The 20,510-nt window shown below is 42.3% G+C and overlaps 1 pseudogene; it reads left to right on the forward strand.

Annotated features, from left to right (window-relative positions):
* LOC137641038 (uncharacterized) overlaps positions 1-19,887 on the forward strand; it is a 65,837-nt pseudogene extending 45,950 nt beyond the window's left edge.
* The last annotated feature ends 623 nt before the right edge of the window (positions 19,888-20,510 follow it).

Consider the following 20,510-nt stretch of genomic DNA (forward strand, 5'->3'; position numbering starts at 1 on the left):
CCAGGGAGATCTGAATGTAAAGGATGGTCAGAGTTATGAAAAGTCTTATGCAACATGCATAATGAACTAATTGAACGACGGTGCCAGAGATTAATATCTAGATCAGGAATAAGAAATTTAATAGACCGTAAGATTCTGTCCAACAAATTAAGATGAGAATCAGCAGCTGAAGACCAGACAGGAGAACAATACTCAAAACAAGGTAGAATGAAAGAATTAAAACACTTCTTCAGAATAGATTGATCACCGAAAATCTTGAAAGACTTTCTCAATAAGACTATTTTTTGTTCAATTGAAGAAGACACAGACCTTATATGTTTCTCAAAAGTAAATTTACTGTCGAGAATCACACCTAAAATTTTGAAAGAGTCATACATATTTAAAGAAACATTATCAATATTGAGATCCGGATGTTGAGGAGCCACCGTCCTTGACCTACTTACAATCATACTTTGAGTTTTGTTAGGATTCAACTTCATACCCCATAATTTGCACCATGCATTAATTCTAGCTAAATCTCTATTAAGGGATTCACCAACCCTAGATCTACATTCAGGGGATGGAATTGATGCAAAGAGAGTAGCATCATCTGCATATGCAACAAGCTTGTTTTCTAGGCCAAACCACATGTCATGTGTATATAGTATGAAAAGTAATGGACCAAGAACACTACCCTGTGGAACACCGGATATCACATTCCTATAATCACTATGGTGCCCATCAACAACAACTCTTTGAGATCTATTACTTAAATAATCAAAAAATAATGCTAAGAAACGACCCACCCACTCCCAAATGTTTCCGTTTGAAAACAAGGGCCTCATGATTAACACGGTCAAAGGCAGCACTAAAATCAAGGCCAATCATACGAACTTCCCGACCACAATCAAGGGATTTCTGTACAGCATTGGAGATTGTAAGAAGGGCATCACATGCTCCAAGGCCTTTACGAAAACCAAATTGCAAACTAGGGAGTAGATGATTACCTTCAGCAAACCTATTAAGACGTTTTATTATTATTATTATTATTATTACTCTCCAAGCTACAACCCTAGTTGGAAAAGCAAGATGCTATAAGCCCAGGGGCTCCAACAGGGAAAAATAGCCCAGTGAGGAAAGGAAATAAGGAAATAAATGAATGAAGAGAACAAATTAACATTAAATCATTCTAAAATAAGAAACAATGTCAAAACAGACATGTCATATAATAAACTATCAACAACATCAAAAACAAATATGTCATAAATAAACTATAAAAAGACTCATGTCCGCCTGGTCAACAAAAAAGCATTTGCTCCAACTTTGAACTTTTGAAGTTCTACTGATTCAACCACCCGATTAGGAAGATCATTCCACAACTTGGTCACAGCTGGAATAAAACTTCTAGAGTACTGAGTAGTATTGAGCCTCGTGATGGAGAAGGCCTGGCTATTAGAATTAACTGTCTGCCTAGTATTACGAACAGGATAGAATTGTCCAGGGAGATCTGAATGTAAAGGATGGTCAGAGTTGTGAAAAATCTTATGCAACATACATAATGAACTAATTGAACGACGGTGCCAGAGATTAATATCTAGATCAGGAATAAGAAATTTAATAGACCGTAAGTTTCTGTCCAACAAATTAAGATGAGAATCAGCAGCTGAAGACCAGACAGGAGAACAATACTCAAAACAAGGTAGAATGAAAGAATTAAAACACTTCTTCAGAATAGATTGATCACCGAAAATCTTGAAAGACTTTCTCAATAAGACTATTTTTTGTTCAATTGAAGAAGACACAGACCTTATATGTTTCTCAAAAGTAAATTTACTGTCGAGAATCACACCTAAAATTTTGAAAGAGTCATACATATTTAAAGAAACATTATCAATACTGAGATCCGGATGTTGAGGAACCACCGTCCTTGACCTACTTACAATCATACTTTGAGTTTTGTTAGGATTCAACTTCATACCCCATAATTTGCACCATGCACTAATTCTAGCTAAATCTCTATTAAGGGATTCACCAACCCTAGATCTACATTCAGGGGATGGAATTGATGCAAAGAGAGTAGCATCATCTGCATATGCAACAAGCTTGTTTTCTAGGCCAAACCACATGTCATGTGTATATAGTATGAAAAGTAATGGGCCAAGAACACTACCTTGTGGAACACCGGATATCACATTCCTATAATCACTATGGTGCCCATCAACAACAACTCTTTGAGATCTATTACTTAAAAAATAAAAAAATAATGCTAAGAAACGACCCACCCACTCCCAACTGTTTCCGTTTGAAAACAAGGGCCTCATGATTAACACGGTCAAAGGCAGCACTAAAATCAAGGCCAATCATACGAACTTCCCGACCACAATCAAGGGATTTCTGTACAGCATTGGAGATTGTAAGAAGGGCATCACATGCTCCAAGGCCTTTACGAAAACCAAATTGCAAACTAGGGAGTAGATGATTACCTTCAGCAAACCTATTAAGACGTTTTATTATTATTATTATTATTATTACTCTCCAAGCTACAACCCTAGTTGGAAAAGCAAGATGCTATAAGCCCAGGGGCTCCAACAGGGAAAAATAGCCCAGTGAGGAAAGGAAATAAGGAAATAAATGAATGAAGAGAACAAATTAACATTAAATCATTCTAAAATAAGAAACAATGTCAAAACAGACATGTCATATAATAAACTATCAACAACATCAAAAACAAATATGTCATAAATAAACTATAAAAAGACTCATGTCCGCCTGGTCAACAAAAAAGCATTTGCTCCAACTTTGAATTTTTGAAGTTCTACTGATTCAACCACCCAATTAGGAAGATCATTCCACAACTTGGTCACAGCTGGAATAAAACTTCTAGAGTACTGAGTAGTATTGAGCCTCGTGATGGAGAAGGCCTGGCTATTAGAATTAACTGTCTGCCTAGTATTACGAACAGGATAGAATTGTCCAGGGAGATCTGAATGTAAAGGATGGTCAGAGTTGTGAAAAATCTTATGCAACATACATAATGAACTAATTGAACGACGGTGCCAGAGATTAATATCTAGATCAGGAATAAGAAATTTAATAGACCGTAAGTTTCTGTCCAACAAATTAAGATGAGAATCAGCAGCTGAAGACCAGACAGGAGAACAATACTCAAAACAAGGTAGAATGAAAGAATTAAAACACTTCTTCAGAATAGATTGATCACCGAAAATCTTGAAAGACTTTCTCAATAAGACTATTTTTTGTTCAATTGAAGAAGACACAGACCTTATATGTTTCTCAAAAGTAAATTTACTGTCGAGAATCACACCTAAAATTTTGAAAGAGTCATACATATTTAAAGAAACATTATCAATACTGAGATCCGGATGTTGAGGAACCACCGTCCTTGACCTACTTACAATCATACTTTGAGTTTTGTTAGGATTCAACTTCATACCCCATAATTTGCACCATGCACTAATTCTAGCTAAATCTCTATTAAGGGATTCACCAACCCTAGATCTACATTCAGGGGATGGAATTGATGCAAAGAGAGTAGCATCATCTGCATATGCAACAAGCTTGTTTTCTAGGCCAAACCACATGTCATGTGTATATAGTATGAAAAGTAATGGGCCAAGAACACTACCCTGTGGAACACCGGATATCACATTCCTATAATCACTATGGTGCCCATCAACAACAACTCTTTGAGATCTATTACTTAAAAAATCAATAATAATGCTAAGAAACGACCCACCCACTCCCAACTGTTTCAGTTTGAAAACAAGGGCCTCATGATTAACACGGTCAAAGGCAGCACTAAAATCAAGGCCAATCATACGAACTTCCCGACCACAATCAAGGGATTTCTGTACAGCATTGGAGATTGTAAGAAGGGCATCACATGCTCCAAGGCCTTTACGAAAACCAAATTGCAAACTAGGGAGTAGATGATTACCTTCAGCAAACCTATTAAGACGTTTTGCCAGAAGACGTTCAAAAACTTTAGATAATATGGGAGTTATGGAAATTGGGCGGTAATCAGTGGGACTTGAGCTACCACAAACACATTTACATAGAGGAGTAACATTACCAATTCTCCAACTAGTGCTAAAAGCTCCACTTCTTGCTAACTTGCGCAAAATAACAGATAACTTTGGAGCTAAGAAATCTGCTGTCTTTATAAAAAACAAAGGAAAAATACCATTTGGGTCTACACCTCCATAAGCATCAAGGTCCATCAACAGAGCTTTAATCTCACGAGATCGAAAAGCTAAACTAGTTAGTTTAGCCTCAGGAAAACAGGAATGAGGAAGTTCAAGTTTTTCATTACTCTGTTTACTGTCAAAAACATCAGCCAAAAGGGTTGCCTTTTCCTTTGGACAGTGAGTGACTGAGCCATCTGGTTTAAGTAAAGGAGGAACTGTTGCATCTACACCAAAGAGTGCAGATTTAAGGGTAGACCACCATTTATGTTCCTGAGTTGTACCAGAAAGTGTTTCTTTTATGGTTAAATTGTACTCCTTTTCAGTTGAGGCATAAACTCTCTGAGCAAAAGCTCGAAGCTGAGTATAGTTGTTCCAGGTCAAATCTGATCTGTTACCCTTCCAAAGATGATAGGCCTCCTGTTTCTCCAAATAAGCACGTCTACAATCATCATTGAACCACGGTTTGTCCTTCACTCGGTACCTTAGCACATGAGAAGGGATACGCCTATCAATTATGTTGACTAGATTCTCATTCAAAGGGACAACAGGATCTACACTATTATATAATTGTGACCAATTCAAGCACAAAAGATCATGTAAAATCCCATTCCAGTCTGCTTGGGATTTCATATAAATTTTACAAGAATATGATATATCAGGGACAGGCTGCTCAGTCTTCACTAATAATGAAATCAAGGCATGATCAGATGTCCTGACTGGAGAACCAACCTTACTAGTTATAACGCCAGGGGAGTCAGTGTATACGAGGTCCAAGCAATTACCAGACCTGTGAGTAGCTTCATTTATGATTTGCTCACAGCCTGATTCAGAGGCAAAGTCTAAAGCTCTTAAGCCATGGCGATCGGTAGGAGAGATAGAACTTAAGCACTCACTATGGTGAGCATTAAAATCACCAACAAAGACAAAAGAAGCCTTTCTATCATCTTCTTGTATCTTAGCCATAATGGTAAGAAGACAATCGAAGATAGAATCATCTATGTCTGGATTCCGGTAGATCGAACACAAATAAAAGTTGTTATGCCTGCCACAAACTTTTATTACCTGAATCTCATGACATCCACATTGATAGCAGGACTTATGAGAAGCAGGGTACTCGGTCCCAATATACACCGCCATTCCCCTGGCCCTAGGGATGGCATCACGTTTCAACATTATTGGCTTCTTTTCTATAGAAGAGACCTTCGCAGAATCCCTCCCGAAACTACTATATCTGTAGTACCATGCTCAATGCTACAAGGAATGACCGCCATATTGATACTCAATAGTAGTATGGGAAATAGGGTAACCTTGATAACGGCTCCCGTTCCAAAATTACCACTCTCCCCCCTTGAAGCAAAAACGCTATTCGGGGTGAAGATCGCTATGTGTCGTATCAAGATATGCGTCCCCTGATTTATGCGATATCCTTAAGAGAATGTTAAGGATATTCGCGCCAGAAGTTAGAATTCTGGAGACCTAAAGGTAAATTCTCTTGGAATATCACTGTAGTTCATATATCCCTTGGAAGCTACTATTAGGAACCCTCCAACAGGACGACATGGCTATCTCCCGCGAAAATAGATTTTTCGCTTTGCTCAAAATCCATTATATATATATATATATATATATATATATATATATATATATATATATATATATATATATATATATATATATATATATACAGTGAACCCTCGTTTATCGCGGTAGATAGGTTCCAGACGCGGCCGCGATAGGTGAAAATCCGCGAAGTAGTGACACCATATTTACCTATTTATTCAACATGTATATTCAGACTTTTAAAACCTTCCCTTGTACGTAGTACTGTTAACAAACTACCCTTTAATGTACAGAACACTTAATGCCTGTACTACAGTACCCTAAACTAAAACAGGCACAAATATTAAAGGCAATTTTATATCATGCGTTTCCTAAACACGCTAAAAAGCACGTTAAAAAATGGCAACCAATGTTTTGTTTACATTTATCTCTGATCATAATGAAGAAACAAACTGGAGGTAGAGCTTTGCTTATTACCCAGACATATTTCCCATACTATTCCCTTAGAACTACATCACATCTTCCTACTTTAGATGTATATATATATATATATATATATATATATATATATATATATATGTATATATATATATATATATATATATATATATATATATATATATATATATATATGTGTGTGTGTGTGTGTGTGTATATATATATATATATATATATATATATATATATATATATATATATATATATATATATATATATATATACATATTTATATGTATACACATATACATACCTACATATATACATACATACATATATACATAAATACATGCATACATATATATGTATATATGTTACTGTATATATATGGGTTATGGAAAAAATCCGCGAAGTGGTGAATCCGCGATGGTCGAACCGCGAAGTAGCGAGGGTTCACTGTATATATATATATATATACATACATACATACATACATACATACATATATATATATATATTTTAGGGCTCAAGCCATGGAGTCCTGATGGAAGGTTCCTTTTTGGTAGCTTCCTTGGGTATATAAACTACTAGATATTCCCAGAGAATTTAACCACAGGTTATCACAGAATTCTAACTTCTGGAGCGAGTATCCTAAAGGTTTCCCTTTAAGACATCGTATATCAACAGGGGACGCATGTATTAACGCGCCACATAGCTATCTGCACCCCACATAGAGTTAACACTTCGATGTGTAGGGGCGGAGAATAGCTGGGGAGCCGTTCCACAGCTAATCTCGTCCGTGGCTACTTTTGGTACTCGAGACGTAAACAAACGGGCGCCATTGCTAAATGACGTCACGTCCGTCCTCATCCTTCGCTTAGTAGCTTGCCTTACTAGACGGATTTTTCCCTGTGCTTATCTTATCGACTTGCATCTTAGCCATGTCTCTACCCTCGGCCTCGCCTTCTTCTGGAAAGTTGAGTACAAGGTTCGAGTATTGTTTAAATAAGCTCTGACCGTAAAGTAACTTTTACTTTTCGAGATATTTTATGTTTTGTGGCAGAGCTGTGCCTCGACCGGACCCGCCATTTTATGGCGTCGCTGTTGTTTTGCATGCCTTATTTAGCTAGCCTCAACAGCTTTTCCGGCCTCATTAACTAATCGATACTATTAGTTATTTAGTCTTCATAGCTAGGAACCTCATATATCGTGTTTTGACGCTCTTTTTTGGTCATCGCCTGACCCCATACCAGTTCGCTAGTCTAGCCCCTAGGCCAGAGTGCCTATCATCAGTGTTCATGCATGATATATTACAGTGATCCTAGGTTTAGTTATGAAGATAGTGGCATTATTTTATGATACTCTTTACTGTGATGCAAGTGTTTTCGCCTTCAGGGACCATATAGGGGATAGGTTTGACAGTGTTCCTCTCTAACCTAACCTAATTGTAGGCCCCCTATATGCTCCCTTCACCCCTTGCCTTAGGGCATTCCCTCTGCGTAGCCTTGCTCCCCCTACCACGTAAGGGGATCAAGCACATACCAGAGTACATATCGCTTCTCTGTCCTCCCTAAGGGAATGATCCCCCCTTAGGGTTGCGTCCGAGAATGAGGAACGGCCTGCCCTTCCACTATTGCTGAGGCTCGGTTACCTGACCTTCCCTGCATTGCGATACGTCTTCCAACCTTCCTGGTTCAGGGTGTAACATCCCTGCTCTAGGTTAGGCTTGGGGGGAGTTAGTCCTGTGTCTTGCTGAAACGGTACCCATGCACCGTTCTCAGACAGGCTGCCTACCTTAGGCTAGGGAGCGTCCTCCCTTCCCTGGTAGCCGCTTTGGTACAGAGCCTCCCCTTTGGAAGACCCTTCTTCTTCTCCCCTCCCCACCTATCTCTTGTATGGCCTAGCCTATACTTAGGTTAGCCTATACCCAGCTGTCCCCTGTCCTACAACTCCTCCTTAGGGTGGAGTGATAGGGCTACCTTGAGTCCCTGTGTGCAGTCCGCTCTGGTACATTTAACCTTCATAGTGTCCTATGGGGTTAGCCACTGGATGCGTTTTGTCCGCAGGGGTTCTCCCCCCCTCTTGGGTGTTCCCTAGCCCTCCCTTGGGCTACACTGGCTCCCGGCTGCCTGCGGCCCCTGCCACTGGATGATAGGGCTAGCCTCTATCATGAGTACACCCATTCAGGTGGGATGCCTTGGGGTTCGTGTCCGTACCCCTACATCCCTCCTTCTGTCTCTTTCACTGTCCTGGTGCCGGTCCCTTGCCGCCTCTACTGTCGGTGATACCGACCTCCCCCCTTGGTGACACATTCCTTGCCCCCCGGGCCGTCAGTCCTCCGTGTGCCGGAGGGCTACCGTCTCCCGTCGGCGTACAGCCGATGGCCTACCCTCATACCTCCTAGCTTTGGTCGTCCGTCCATCGGACCGGCCCCCGGAGTTCCGGCATCCATTGCCGGCAGTCCGGTTCTGCTATAGCTCATCCTTGTCCCTGTCACCAAGCCGGCAACCTTCGGCTGCCGGTGCCTTCGCCTCCCGCCGGAGTGCCGCCGTTGTGCCGGCGGCCACCATCCTGGCATTACTCCTGACTTTTATAAATGTGTTCCCTAATGCCAGAAACTCTGCTGGAGCGGCCTCCGGCATGCCGCCGGTCTGCCGGAGCATTCCGGAGGCGCCAAAGTGACTTGCACCCCTTCTCCTAGCTATCAACTCATGCTGATAGCCCTACTTTGTAACCAGATGGTTTGACTACATAAATAGATAGGTATTGCCTTACCGTTCTATTAGTAGCCGTGCTGTCTTCTTGCATATCCCAAATTTCCAGCATGCTGTGTGTATCTTAGCACGGCTGGTTGCCGGAAACCGTTACCCTATGGGATCTTCTACATCCCCAATTCAATGGTCTGAGTGGTCTCAGTCCCAGATTTATATCCTTGGCAATTCCTACTAGAATTCGCCCTGCCTCCCTGGCAATCTATGAAGAATTCTGCCTCGTGCCCTCGGTCACAAACAAATTGCCTATGGATAAGGTTACGGTAACCAGCCGGGCGGGTTACACGGAGTATGTGTCTATCTACTTCATTTCCCGCTCCACTCTCAAACATCACAATATTTATATCACTTAAAATTAAGTTAAAAATTAACCTTTTAATATTTAACTTTAGAATATAAGTCATTGATATGACTTCCCCATACTCATGTTCTCTTTCTCTTACAGGAGGAGTACGTGAAGTGCGACCACGGCTTCTGTGGAGTGAAGCACCCGCACTTCTACGGGCACACGGCGTGTAGGACCCACGCCCCTTGCGCCAACAAGAAAGGCGATCTGAAGTTTTGGGACCCGCAAACTGTACAGTCTGCAAGGACCGCCTGGTCGAGGCGTTCAATAATCCTCCCTCAGCGGAGGTTAGGGACGCTTCTCGAGAGAAGCTACGCAAGTGGGTACGTGGCTTCCAGAAGAACGCCACTGGACCATACCTTGCCACCGAAGACTTGAGGGCCTTGCTTTTCCCGAAGGCATCCCCAGACTCTATGGTCCCCAAGGATCAGATCCCCACCGTCCAGATAACGGTGGAACCCGATGTAGTCATGGCCCAGTCCATGCACGAGTGTCGCCTGGATACCGACAACGCGGAACGTATGTCGGAAGTGTCGGAGAACATGGAGAGGAACCTCATGGATGAAGAACTGGACTATGAGGAAGACCAAGTGGAATACACCGAGTCGGAGCAGGAGGTCACTCCGCCTTCCAACCCCACCCCGACTCCTACACTGACGGATGTATCACTCCCGTCTACCTCCGCCACCCCGGACCCCATCCCATCCAGCGCCCAGGAGATGTTCCGAATGCTCGAAGCTCTCATGGACAAGAAACTCCGTGAGACACACGAATACATCAGGACCATGGGAAGTTCAAAGGAGCCAAAAAGGATTTCGGTTAAGGACCTCCCGGCATGTTCGGACGCCAACCCCTGGAGCACATGCCAATCACAACGGGCAGGATGTTCATCAGTGAGAAGGTAGGCTCGGTTGCCCTGGAAGAAGTGGAATTCTTCCCGAGTTTTGAGGCTTATCTGGACTGTTACGTCCGACTTCGATCCGAACCTGCCTCTAAAGAAGAGACCGAACCGAAGGAGGTGATTGTGTTCGATCTCCCGAAGGCCCAGGCTATGCTGGCCAATGCTGTTAAAAGTAGGGGTTTTACCTGCTCAAAGCTTCCGGCGCTGAGCAAGAAGCACCCTACCTACGTCGCACCAGACGATGCGATCCTCCCCTTCATGGAAAAGGCCTTCGCTGCGGTACACAAGGCAGTGGAAGAAGGAAAACCTTGCCCTGCACTGGAGGAGTGCAGACCCTTCTCCCTGATTACTCCCCCCGATGTTCGACACTGGAAAGATGTCCAGCATACATTCGTGGTAGGGAAACTAGATCCTGACGTTGCTGGACGTCAGTTTAACGAAGACCTCCCGAAACTTAATGACCATCTCCTTCGTCGGGAACATGACACGAAGGAAAGGCTCGCCATATCCATGTCCCTCCAGGTACAGCTCGACGTCATGGCTGGTGACACTAAGAGTCCCCGACCACTACATGGTGCTCGCCAAAACGCATTTGGCGACTGTAGTAAAAGACCTGTACAGCTTCATGAAGGCTCGTAGAGCCTGTCATGAATTCGTGTTCTCCAGTGCCACAGTGAGACACGAACCCCGGAGGCTGATTTCCTCCAACATCTGGGGTAAGCACCTCTTTCCCTCTTCCCTTGTGAAAGAGATCACCGACAAGGCCGCCACGGAGAACAGGAACCTTCTCCACAAGTGGGGCATGTCGAAGAAAAGGAAATCCTCTCAGGACGACGGCCCTCAGCCTAAGAGGAAATCCTCCAAGCCGAAACCCCAGCAACGTCAACAGAGACGGCAGTTTCCGGGATCCGCTACTCCCCAAGTGGCAGCTCAGCCACAGCAGACCTTTCAGCTGGTCACCCAACCGGTCTTGTCACAGTCGCCGGTTTTCACCCCTGCTTTCGAGCAACAGTCGACTACCTTTCGTCCCAAAGGTAGAGGCTCAAACAGAGGTGCAGGCAGAGACGCATCTCGCCGTCCCTCCAGAGGCAGAGGAGGAAGGGGAGCTAGCGGCCGAGGCAGTAAACCCTCGGGACACCAGAAGCAATGAAGTGCTTCCGGTGGGAGGAAGACTCCGCCAATTCCAGGATCGTTGGACCTTCGATCCCTGGGCACACAGCATCGTCAAGAAGGGTCTAGGCTGGAGTTGGACTCAACCACCCCCAACCTTCCAGCAATTCTTCCAACAATCAACCCCCCTTCTGGAAGAATATGTCCTAGATCTCTTGAACAAGAAGGTGATAAGGAGGGTAAAGTCAACCAGGTTCCAAGGGAGACTGTTTTGCGTCCCCAAGAAGGACTCCGACAAACTCAGAGTCATTCTAGACTTATCCCCCCTCAACAAGTTCATAGCGAACAACAAGTTCAAGATGCTGACTCTTCAACAGATAAGGACTCTTCAACAGATAAGGACCCTTCTGCCTCAAGGTTCCTGGCACGTTCCAATGAACCACCACGCTTCCTCCTACCTAGGATTTCGACTCCAAAGGAAAAGCTACGCCTTCAGGGCCATGCCCTTCGGCCTCAACGTGGCCCCTCGGATCTTCACAAAGCTGGCGGACGCCATCGTTCAACAGCTTCGCCTCCGAGATGTCCAGGTGATGGCCTACCTCGACGACTGGCTAGTCTGGGCGACATCGCCCGAGGATTGTTTAAGATCCTGCAACAAAGTTACCCAGTTCCTAGAACACCTGGGATTCAAGATAAACGCGAAGAAATCTCGCCTCTCTCCAGCTCAGAAGTTCCAATGGTTAGGAATCCAGTGGAACCTTCAGTCACACCGCCTTTCCATCCCCCAGAAGAAAAGGAAGGAAATAGCAGGGTCTGTCAAGCGACTGCTGAAATCCAAACGGATCTCAGGACGTCAGCAGGAACGAGTTCTAGGCTCTCTACAGTTCGCCTCAGTGACAAACCCAGTGCTACGTGCACAGCTAAAGGATGCCGCGGGAGTCTGGAGACGTTCCGCATCCATCGCTCGAAGAGACCTCAAGAGACGGCTCCCAAACAGACTTCGGCTGCTCCTAAAGCCGTGGTCGGAAGCAAAGGCCCTGAAAAGGTCCATCCCTCTTCAACACCCACCTCCATCACTCAACATCCACACGGACGCTTCGCTGGAGGGTTGGGGAGGTCACTCCCACCAAAAACAGGCTCAAGGAACATGGTCTCCCCTATTCAAGACGTTTCACATCAACATCTTGGAGGCCATGGCGGTCCTTCTAACTCTGAAGAAACTCTCCCCGCCTCCCTCGATCCATATTCGTCTGACCCTGGACAACTCGGTGGTAGTCCGATGTCTCAATCGACAAGGCTCAAGATCGCCCCAGATAAATCAGGTGCTTCTAACAATCTTCCGTCTGGCAGAGAAGAAGAAATGGCACCTGTCTGCAGTTCACCTACAAGGATTCCGCAACGTGACGGCGGACGCTCTATCTCGAACAAGCCCGATAGAGTCGGAATGGTCTCTAGACGCAAGATCCTTCTCCTTCATCTCTCACCAAGTCCCAGAACTCCAGATCGATCTCTTCGCAACGAGCGACAACAATCAACTTCCTCGATATGTGGCCCCGTACGAGGACCCCAAGGCAGAAGCAGTGGATGCCATGTCACTGGATTGGAACAGATGGTCCAGGATCTACCTGTTCCCTCCCACCAACCCTCTGCTAAAAGTCCTCTCCAAACTGAGAACCTTCAAAGGAACAGCGGCCCTAGTGGCTCCCAAGTGGCCCCGGAGCAACTGGTACCCCCTAGTCCTGGAGCTACAACCCACGCTGATCCCTCTCCCGGGCCCAGTTCTCGCCCAGCAAGTACAGAAGTCGACTGTCTTCGCTTCATCATCGAAAGTCAGGGACCTTCATCTCATGATTTTCTCTCCCTAGCCGTGAAGAAAAGGTTTGGGATCTCGAAGAAAAGTCTAGACTTCCTCGAGGAATACAAGACCGAATCCACACGACGGCAATACGAATCATCCTGGAGAAAATGGGTCTCATTCGTCAAGGCAAAAAATCCTACGGAAATCACCATCGATTTTTGTATGTCCTTCTTCATTCACCTTCATGGACAGGGCTTAGCAGCCAACACAATTTCTACTTGCAAATCGGCCTTGACTAGACCACTAATGTATGCCTTCCAGATTGATCTGTCCAGCGACATCTTCAATAAACTGCCGAAGGCATCCGCTCATCTACGCCCAGCACCCCCACCAAAACCTATCTCCTGGTCTCTGGACAAGGTGCTCCATTTTGCCTCCAGTTTGGACAACGATTCGTGCCTTCTCAAGGATCTGACTCAAAAGGTTATATTTCTTTTTGCTCTTGCTTCAGGAGCCCGGGTCAGCGAAATAGTGGCATTATCAAGGGACGAGGGTCACATTCTGTTTACAGACTCAGGAGACCTTACCCTCTTCCCGGATCCGACGTTTCTCGCTAAAAACGAACTACCCACCAAAAGATGGGGCCCTTGGAGAATCTGCCCCCTGAAAGAAGATGTCTCTCTATGTTCAGTAGAGAGCCTCAAGGTCTATCTTCGTAGAACTTCTGACTTTGGTGGAGGCCAACTCTTCAAAGGAGAAACATCGGGCAGCGACCTGTCACTGAAACAACTAAGAGCGAAGATCACCTACTTCATTCGCAGAGCGGATCCTGACAGTACACCCGCAGGTCATGATCCTAGAAAAGTCGTATCGTCTCTGAATTTCTTTCAGAGTATGGATTTCGAAAGCCTCAAGAGTTTCACAGGATGGAAATCCTCCTGTGTTTTCTTCAAGTATTATGCGAAACAAGTGCATGAAATCAAACATTTCGTGGTAGCCGCAGGTAGTGTTATGAAACCTCCACCTAACTCTGCATAGAACAGTGAGTTACTTGGGACTCTAACTCCTTGGGTGCCTATGTTGACCATCACGTGATACGTAGTGAATTCAAAGACACTTAGTGTTTTTCATAGACTGTTCTTCTCTCTCAGGTGAAATGTCATAGTCGTCACATGAGTGCCGTATGCCTAGTGCATGATGTGTTTTTCTTTTAAAAGACTGTTCCTCTGGAACCCGTGCTTTCTAATAATTTGAAATTTCCTTTCAGATTCAAGAGCGAAGTCTTTCATTACTATGTACATTATAATTTTATTGTAAATACCTTTACATACCTTATTGCATTTATTACCATACTCTGCAATTGTGAAATAAAATTTCTATTTTATTTACTTGTGCGTCTCAATCCGCTCCTACTTATACTATGAAATACATGGTTGTCATAGTTTCATTATCGTTCCCCTTTTCCTCTATAATACAGATGAAGATAATGGGGTCAATCCCTATTATATACTCACCCTTGCTATGTAATATTCCTAACTGAATACTTACTTGCGCTATACCTTCGAGACCAGACTGTTCTCCTTATAATATACAGTGCCTAACCACCACTTGTCTGTTTTTTGAGAATGTTCCTATACGAATAGCAACCATTCTGTCTTGTCTCCGAGTTCTTCACGTCCTCCCCGAAAGGTGGGTAGCCCTTCAAGAACCACTTTGATCCTCAGCATGGTCCGTTGGGACTTCTCTGCCAAGGGGGGCAGGGAGTTTCAGCCCCACGGTACCTCTATCAAGATTACCATGCTTACTCTATTCAAAGCCCTCGGCACTTACACTAAAAGGGGAAAATCTACCACGATACATTGATTCTCTGGTATTCTTCCATCAGGACGCCATGGCTTGAGCCCAAAAAACGTATTTTGAGCGAAGCGAAAAATCTATTTTTGGGTGAGATAGCCATGGCGTCCTGATGGACCCTCCCTGCTACTTCGTCCACCCTTTCAGGTCCCACCCTGTCCTGCTGTATCATGGTGATCGGCAAGCAACTGGCTTCAGGATGAGGACGGACGTGACGTCATTTAGCAATGGCGCCCGTTTGTTTACGTCTCGAGTACCAAAAGTAGCCACGGACGAGATTAGCTGTGGAACGGCTCCCCAGCTATTCTCCGCCCCTACACATCGAAGTGTTAACTCTATGTGGGGTGCAGATAGCTATGTGGCGCGTTAATACATGCGTCCCCTGTTGATATACGATGTCTTAAAGGGAAACCTTTAGGATACTCGCTCCAGAAGTTAGAATTCTGTGATAACCTGTGGTTAAATTCTCTGGGAATATCTAGTAGTTTATATACCCAAGGAAGCTACCAAAAAGGAACCTTCCATCAGGACGCCATGGCTATCTCACCCAAAAATAGATTTTTCGCTTCACTCAAAATCCGTTATATATATATATATATATATATATATATATATATATATATATATATATATATATATATATATATATACATATATATATATATATATATATATATATATATATATATACAGTATATATATATATATATATATATATATATATATATATATATATATATATATATATATATATATATATAAAACTCACACTCTCACCTGCACGCACACACATATCTATCTATCTATCGTATATATATATATATATATATATATATATATATATATATATATATATATATATATATATATATATATATATATATATATATATATATATACACAGTGAGCCCTCGCTACTTCGCGGTTCGACTATCGCGGATTCATGACTTTGCGGATTTTTTTCATAACGCATATATCGCAGATTTTCCGGAAATTTCGAAAATAGCCGCGATATATGCAGACCCCAAATATTTCGTTAATTCCATTAATAATTAGTAATATCTGCTCTTACTGATGGTTCATTGCATTACATATGACATATAATTCAGTACAGAAAGAAATAAAACACAAAAAGAGAATGTGATCATACGTAGTAAAATTAAATTGAACATGAAACGCAAATCAGATGCAGTCTGACTTTGTCATATTTGAATGGTGTAAGGCTGCTGATGGCTACTACTGTACTACAAATGTAATGGATGTGCATCTTTTCCATGAATCTTTTGTATGTATACGTACGTAGTACTGCATCCAATAATATTCTTTGTTGCAAAAATCACATCTCGAATAAGCGTACATATCCTACAACAATACAAGCGTAAAATAGCGTACGTTAAGCATACTGTATATAGTACCTTGTATTTGAATTTGTAACTACTACGTAGCATGTAAGACGGACTGTGATTGGTTCCAGTGCTAATAGATGACGAATCAGCTCCCAAGTTTTGTAATCTAGCCTGTGATTGGTGTTTTGACTGCTTCTCCGATCCGCAGTATCTTCTCGCGGCCACTTTGTTTGCCACTCTCTCGCCGGGTAGATGCTGCTACGTTACTGTGTAACTTTAATCTGTGCTGTGCGTGACTGTTTGAAGTTGAACTTTTTGTTGAACTTTCTGTTTAACCCCTACAATGACTCCCAAGCGTTCAATGGCTGACAAGCGTTCTGCTTCTACTAAGGCTGGTAGTGAGCCTAAACGCCACCGAAAAATGATGACAATTGCTAAGAAGGTGACACTTCTCGATATGTTGAAAGAAGGCAGAAGTTACACGGCCGCAGCCCGCCATTTTGGAGTGAACGAATCCACCGTTCGCTACATTAAAAAGGACGAGGCGAACATTAGAAAGACGGCTGCCATCACCTATAGCAGGTCAGCGAAGCGAGTTGCTACTGCTCGTAATAAAACAATCGTCCGTATGGAAGGTGCTTTAGCAGTCTGGATTGCCGACTGCCGGAAGAACAACATAGCCTTGGATACGAACACCATCCGAACCAAAGGCTTTGGGTTTGTATGAGAATTTTGCGGCAAAGGAACCTCAAGACGACGATGGCGACCATGCTGAAGAAGACGAAGATGATGTACTAGGTGAACCTCAAGCAGGGACATCCACTGATTCCCAGCCTCAGAAACAACGTTTTTCCGCCAGCAAAGGATGGTTCGCGAAGTTTCAGAAACGCTTCGGCCTGAAAAGCGTTTCCCTGCATGGCGAGGCTGCTTCCGCTGACACTACCGCTGCTGAAACTTACGCGAATGAGACATTTAAGAACATTATCACTGAAGGTGGATACAAGCCCGAACAAGTGTTTAATATGGATGAGACCGGCTTGTTTTGGAAGAGAATGCCGTCGCGAACTTTCCTGTTCAAAGAAGAAGCCAAAGCCTCTGGCTTTAAAGCAATCAAAGATCGTGTTACCCTCGTGATGTGTGGCAATGCTGCTGGATTTTTGCTAAAGCCGGGGCTTATTTACAAATCGAAAAACCCTGGCGCTTTGAAAAATAAAAATAAGAATCTCCCTCCCGTGTACTGGATGCATAATCCAAAAGCATGGATTACGAAGATGCTGACCTCCAACTGGTTCCACCAGTGTTTTATCCCGCAAGTCAGTAAATATCTCTTAGAGAAGGGCTTGCCATTTAAGATCCTTCTCCTAATGGATAACGCTGGTGGACACGCAACTGATCTGTCGCATGAGGGCATTCAGGTTGAGTTCCTGCCACCCAACACAACGTCATTAATTCAACCGATGGACCAGGGGGTTATCAGGGCGTTCAAGGCCCTCTTCATGAAGAATACCTTGGCGGACCTCGTTGCGTGTGTGGATGCTGCCCAAGATGATGAGGATGAAACATTCAATTTAAAGGCGTACTGGCGGAAGTACACAATAGCCACGTGCCTGCAGAACATCCAGAAGGCACTGAAAGAAATGAAACCTGCTACTGTTAATGCGAGCTGGAAGAAGTTGTGGGCCCAGATTGTTTACGATGACAAGGGATTTACACCTGCTGAGATTCAACACTCTGCAATACGGAAATCTGTGCAGTTGGCTGCGATAATTGGAGGCGACGGGTTTGGCGACATGACGACTGAAGACGTCGACGAGTTGTTGGACTGCCATTCCCAGCCGCTAACTGACGCAGACCTCGAAGACCTGACGAAATCGGCCAGTGAAGAAGACAGTGAAAAACAGGAAGAGACCCAAGAAAATGTCGAAGAAACGGGCTTAACATTAGAACGGCTTGCGAAGGAGTTGAAAGAATTGTCGCAAGAGTGAGACGAGGATATGGTTCGTTCTATGCAATTCTGCAACAAAATCAATGAAGACATGACTCCCTACAGGATGCTCTTCAAGCGAAAAAAGAAGGAGCAGCAGCAACTTCCGATCACAATGTTCATTCAGCCTTGCAAGAAATTGAAGAAGTGTCCCAGGAAGAAGTTGAAGAGGTGTCCCAGGAAAAGACACCTCCGTCTGAAGAGACGTGAAATACTATCATTGGCTGCACAGTAGAAGACATCATCAGCTTCATCATCATCATTTCTACTGTGCAGCAAATTCATCGCCATCATCATTCAAGTTTTTCTTCAACTTCTTTCGTGGTGAGTACAGTAACAATCTTTATTTTTTTTATACTACTTTAATATTCTAAAATTTTAATATTTGTGCCTGTTTTAGTTTAGGGTACTGTAGTACATGCATTAAGTGTTCTGTACATTAAAGGGTAGTTTGTTAGCAGTACAGTACTACGTAAAGGGAAGGTTTTAAAAGTCTGAATATACATGTTATAACCTATCATATTATTTTGTTTATTACATTTAAAACAACTCTCTCTCTCTCTCTCTCTCTCTCTCTCTCTCTCTCTCTCGTAAATTATCATTCGGTCATTAGCGGCAGTTTGTTATTGTTGATTAAATGCCAAAAAAAAAAAGAAAAAAAAATGTTTTCCTGCTTTGCTACGTATGTAGGATTTTATATAGATACGGTAAATAATATTTGTAATAACATATTTACTAAAAGCATTTAATATCATTATTTATCACTTTCATCATGCGCGTTTAATGCTTTCGTTTGTTTATTACGATCGAAGATGAAGCGTACAGTAAACGAATGGAAGGTTTCCGTTTCAGGCGGCGTCATAAAGAAAAACATTATATAAATGGCATTCATTTCATTTATTTGGAAGTCCTGAGAAAAATTAAGTAAAACATTGGTAATAACAAAATCAACATATAATCAATATAATCGATGCAAAAACTAACCTATACTGTACACAGATGTGTAAATGCGTTTGTTTCTTCATTATGATCAGAGATAAACGTAAACAAAACATTGGTTGACATTTTTTATCGTGCTTTTTGGCGTGTTTAGGAAACGCATGATATAAAATCGCCTTTAATATTTGTTCCTGTTTTAGTTTAGGGTACTGTAGTACATGCATTAACCTCTTCCGCACGATGGGTCACAGGTGTGACCCTTTATTTTTGCCATATATATTACGATGGGTCACACGGGTATCCCAAAATTCTAATAAATCCCCTCTAGACATAAAGAAATTCGGCATAGCCACGATAGATTAGTTCCCCTATTCGTAATGCCTGTGGAGGTTATATTCGTCTACTATAGAAAATGGGATTTTCCAGAATAAAAGAAAACTGGGCATTCATTTTACTCGTACTATTCGTAGCAGTATCGTCAGCTGATGCATGTGAGTTGTTGGTGGCGGACATACGAACGTTTTCTGACGTGCCTTTGCCTTTTTTGTGTATATTTCATAATGTCTGACATAGAAATCTTGGACAGTGATGATTCATATCATCCAGAGGATGATATGGAGGATTCAGACAGTGAAGATTATACGTCAATGTAAACTGATATCCATGAAAGTGATGATGAAACATTCATATCTTTAGGTGGCGGATGGTCACGTGTTATTTATATATATATATATATATATATATATATATATATATATATATATATATATATATATATATATATATATATATATATATATATATTCTACCTTTTTTAAAAAAGCTTTGCTTCAGTGAGGGAAAATGGTTGTTGTTGTTATAATGGTTATCATTGCTATATATATTTTATATACTATATATATATATATATATATATATATATATATATATATATATATATATATATATATATATATATATATATATATATATATATATATATATATATATGTATGTATGTACGTACCTGTATGTATACATATATGTACAGTATGTATACATACACATACATTATATGTGCACATACATAAATACATACATATCTTTTTTTCTTGAATATTAGGGATCTAGGTGATACTCCGTCAACAAAAACGAGTGTAGAAGTATACCTCTGTGGTCACTTGGAAAATACTTTGGGTAATCAACTTTTTCGCACAGAAAATGCATACTGTACGCATATACAAATATACATATATACACACACACATATATATATATATATATATATATATATATA

This window comes from Palaemon carinicauda, chromosome 5, assembly GCF_036898095.1.
Source record: "Palaemon carinicauda isolate YSFRI2023 chromosome 5, ASM3689809v2, whole genome shotgun sequence".
Lineage (NCBI taxonomy): Eukaryota > Metazoa > Arthropoda > Malacostraca > Decapoda > Palaemonidae > Palaemon > Palaemon carinicauda.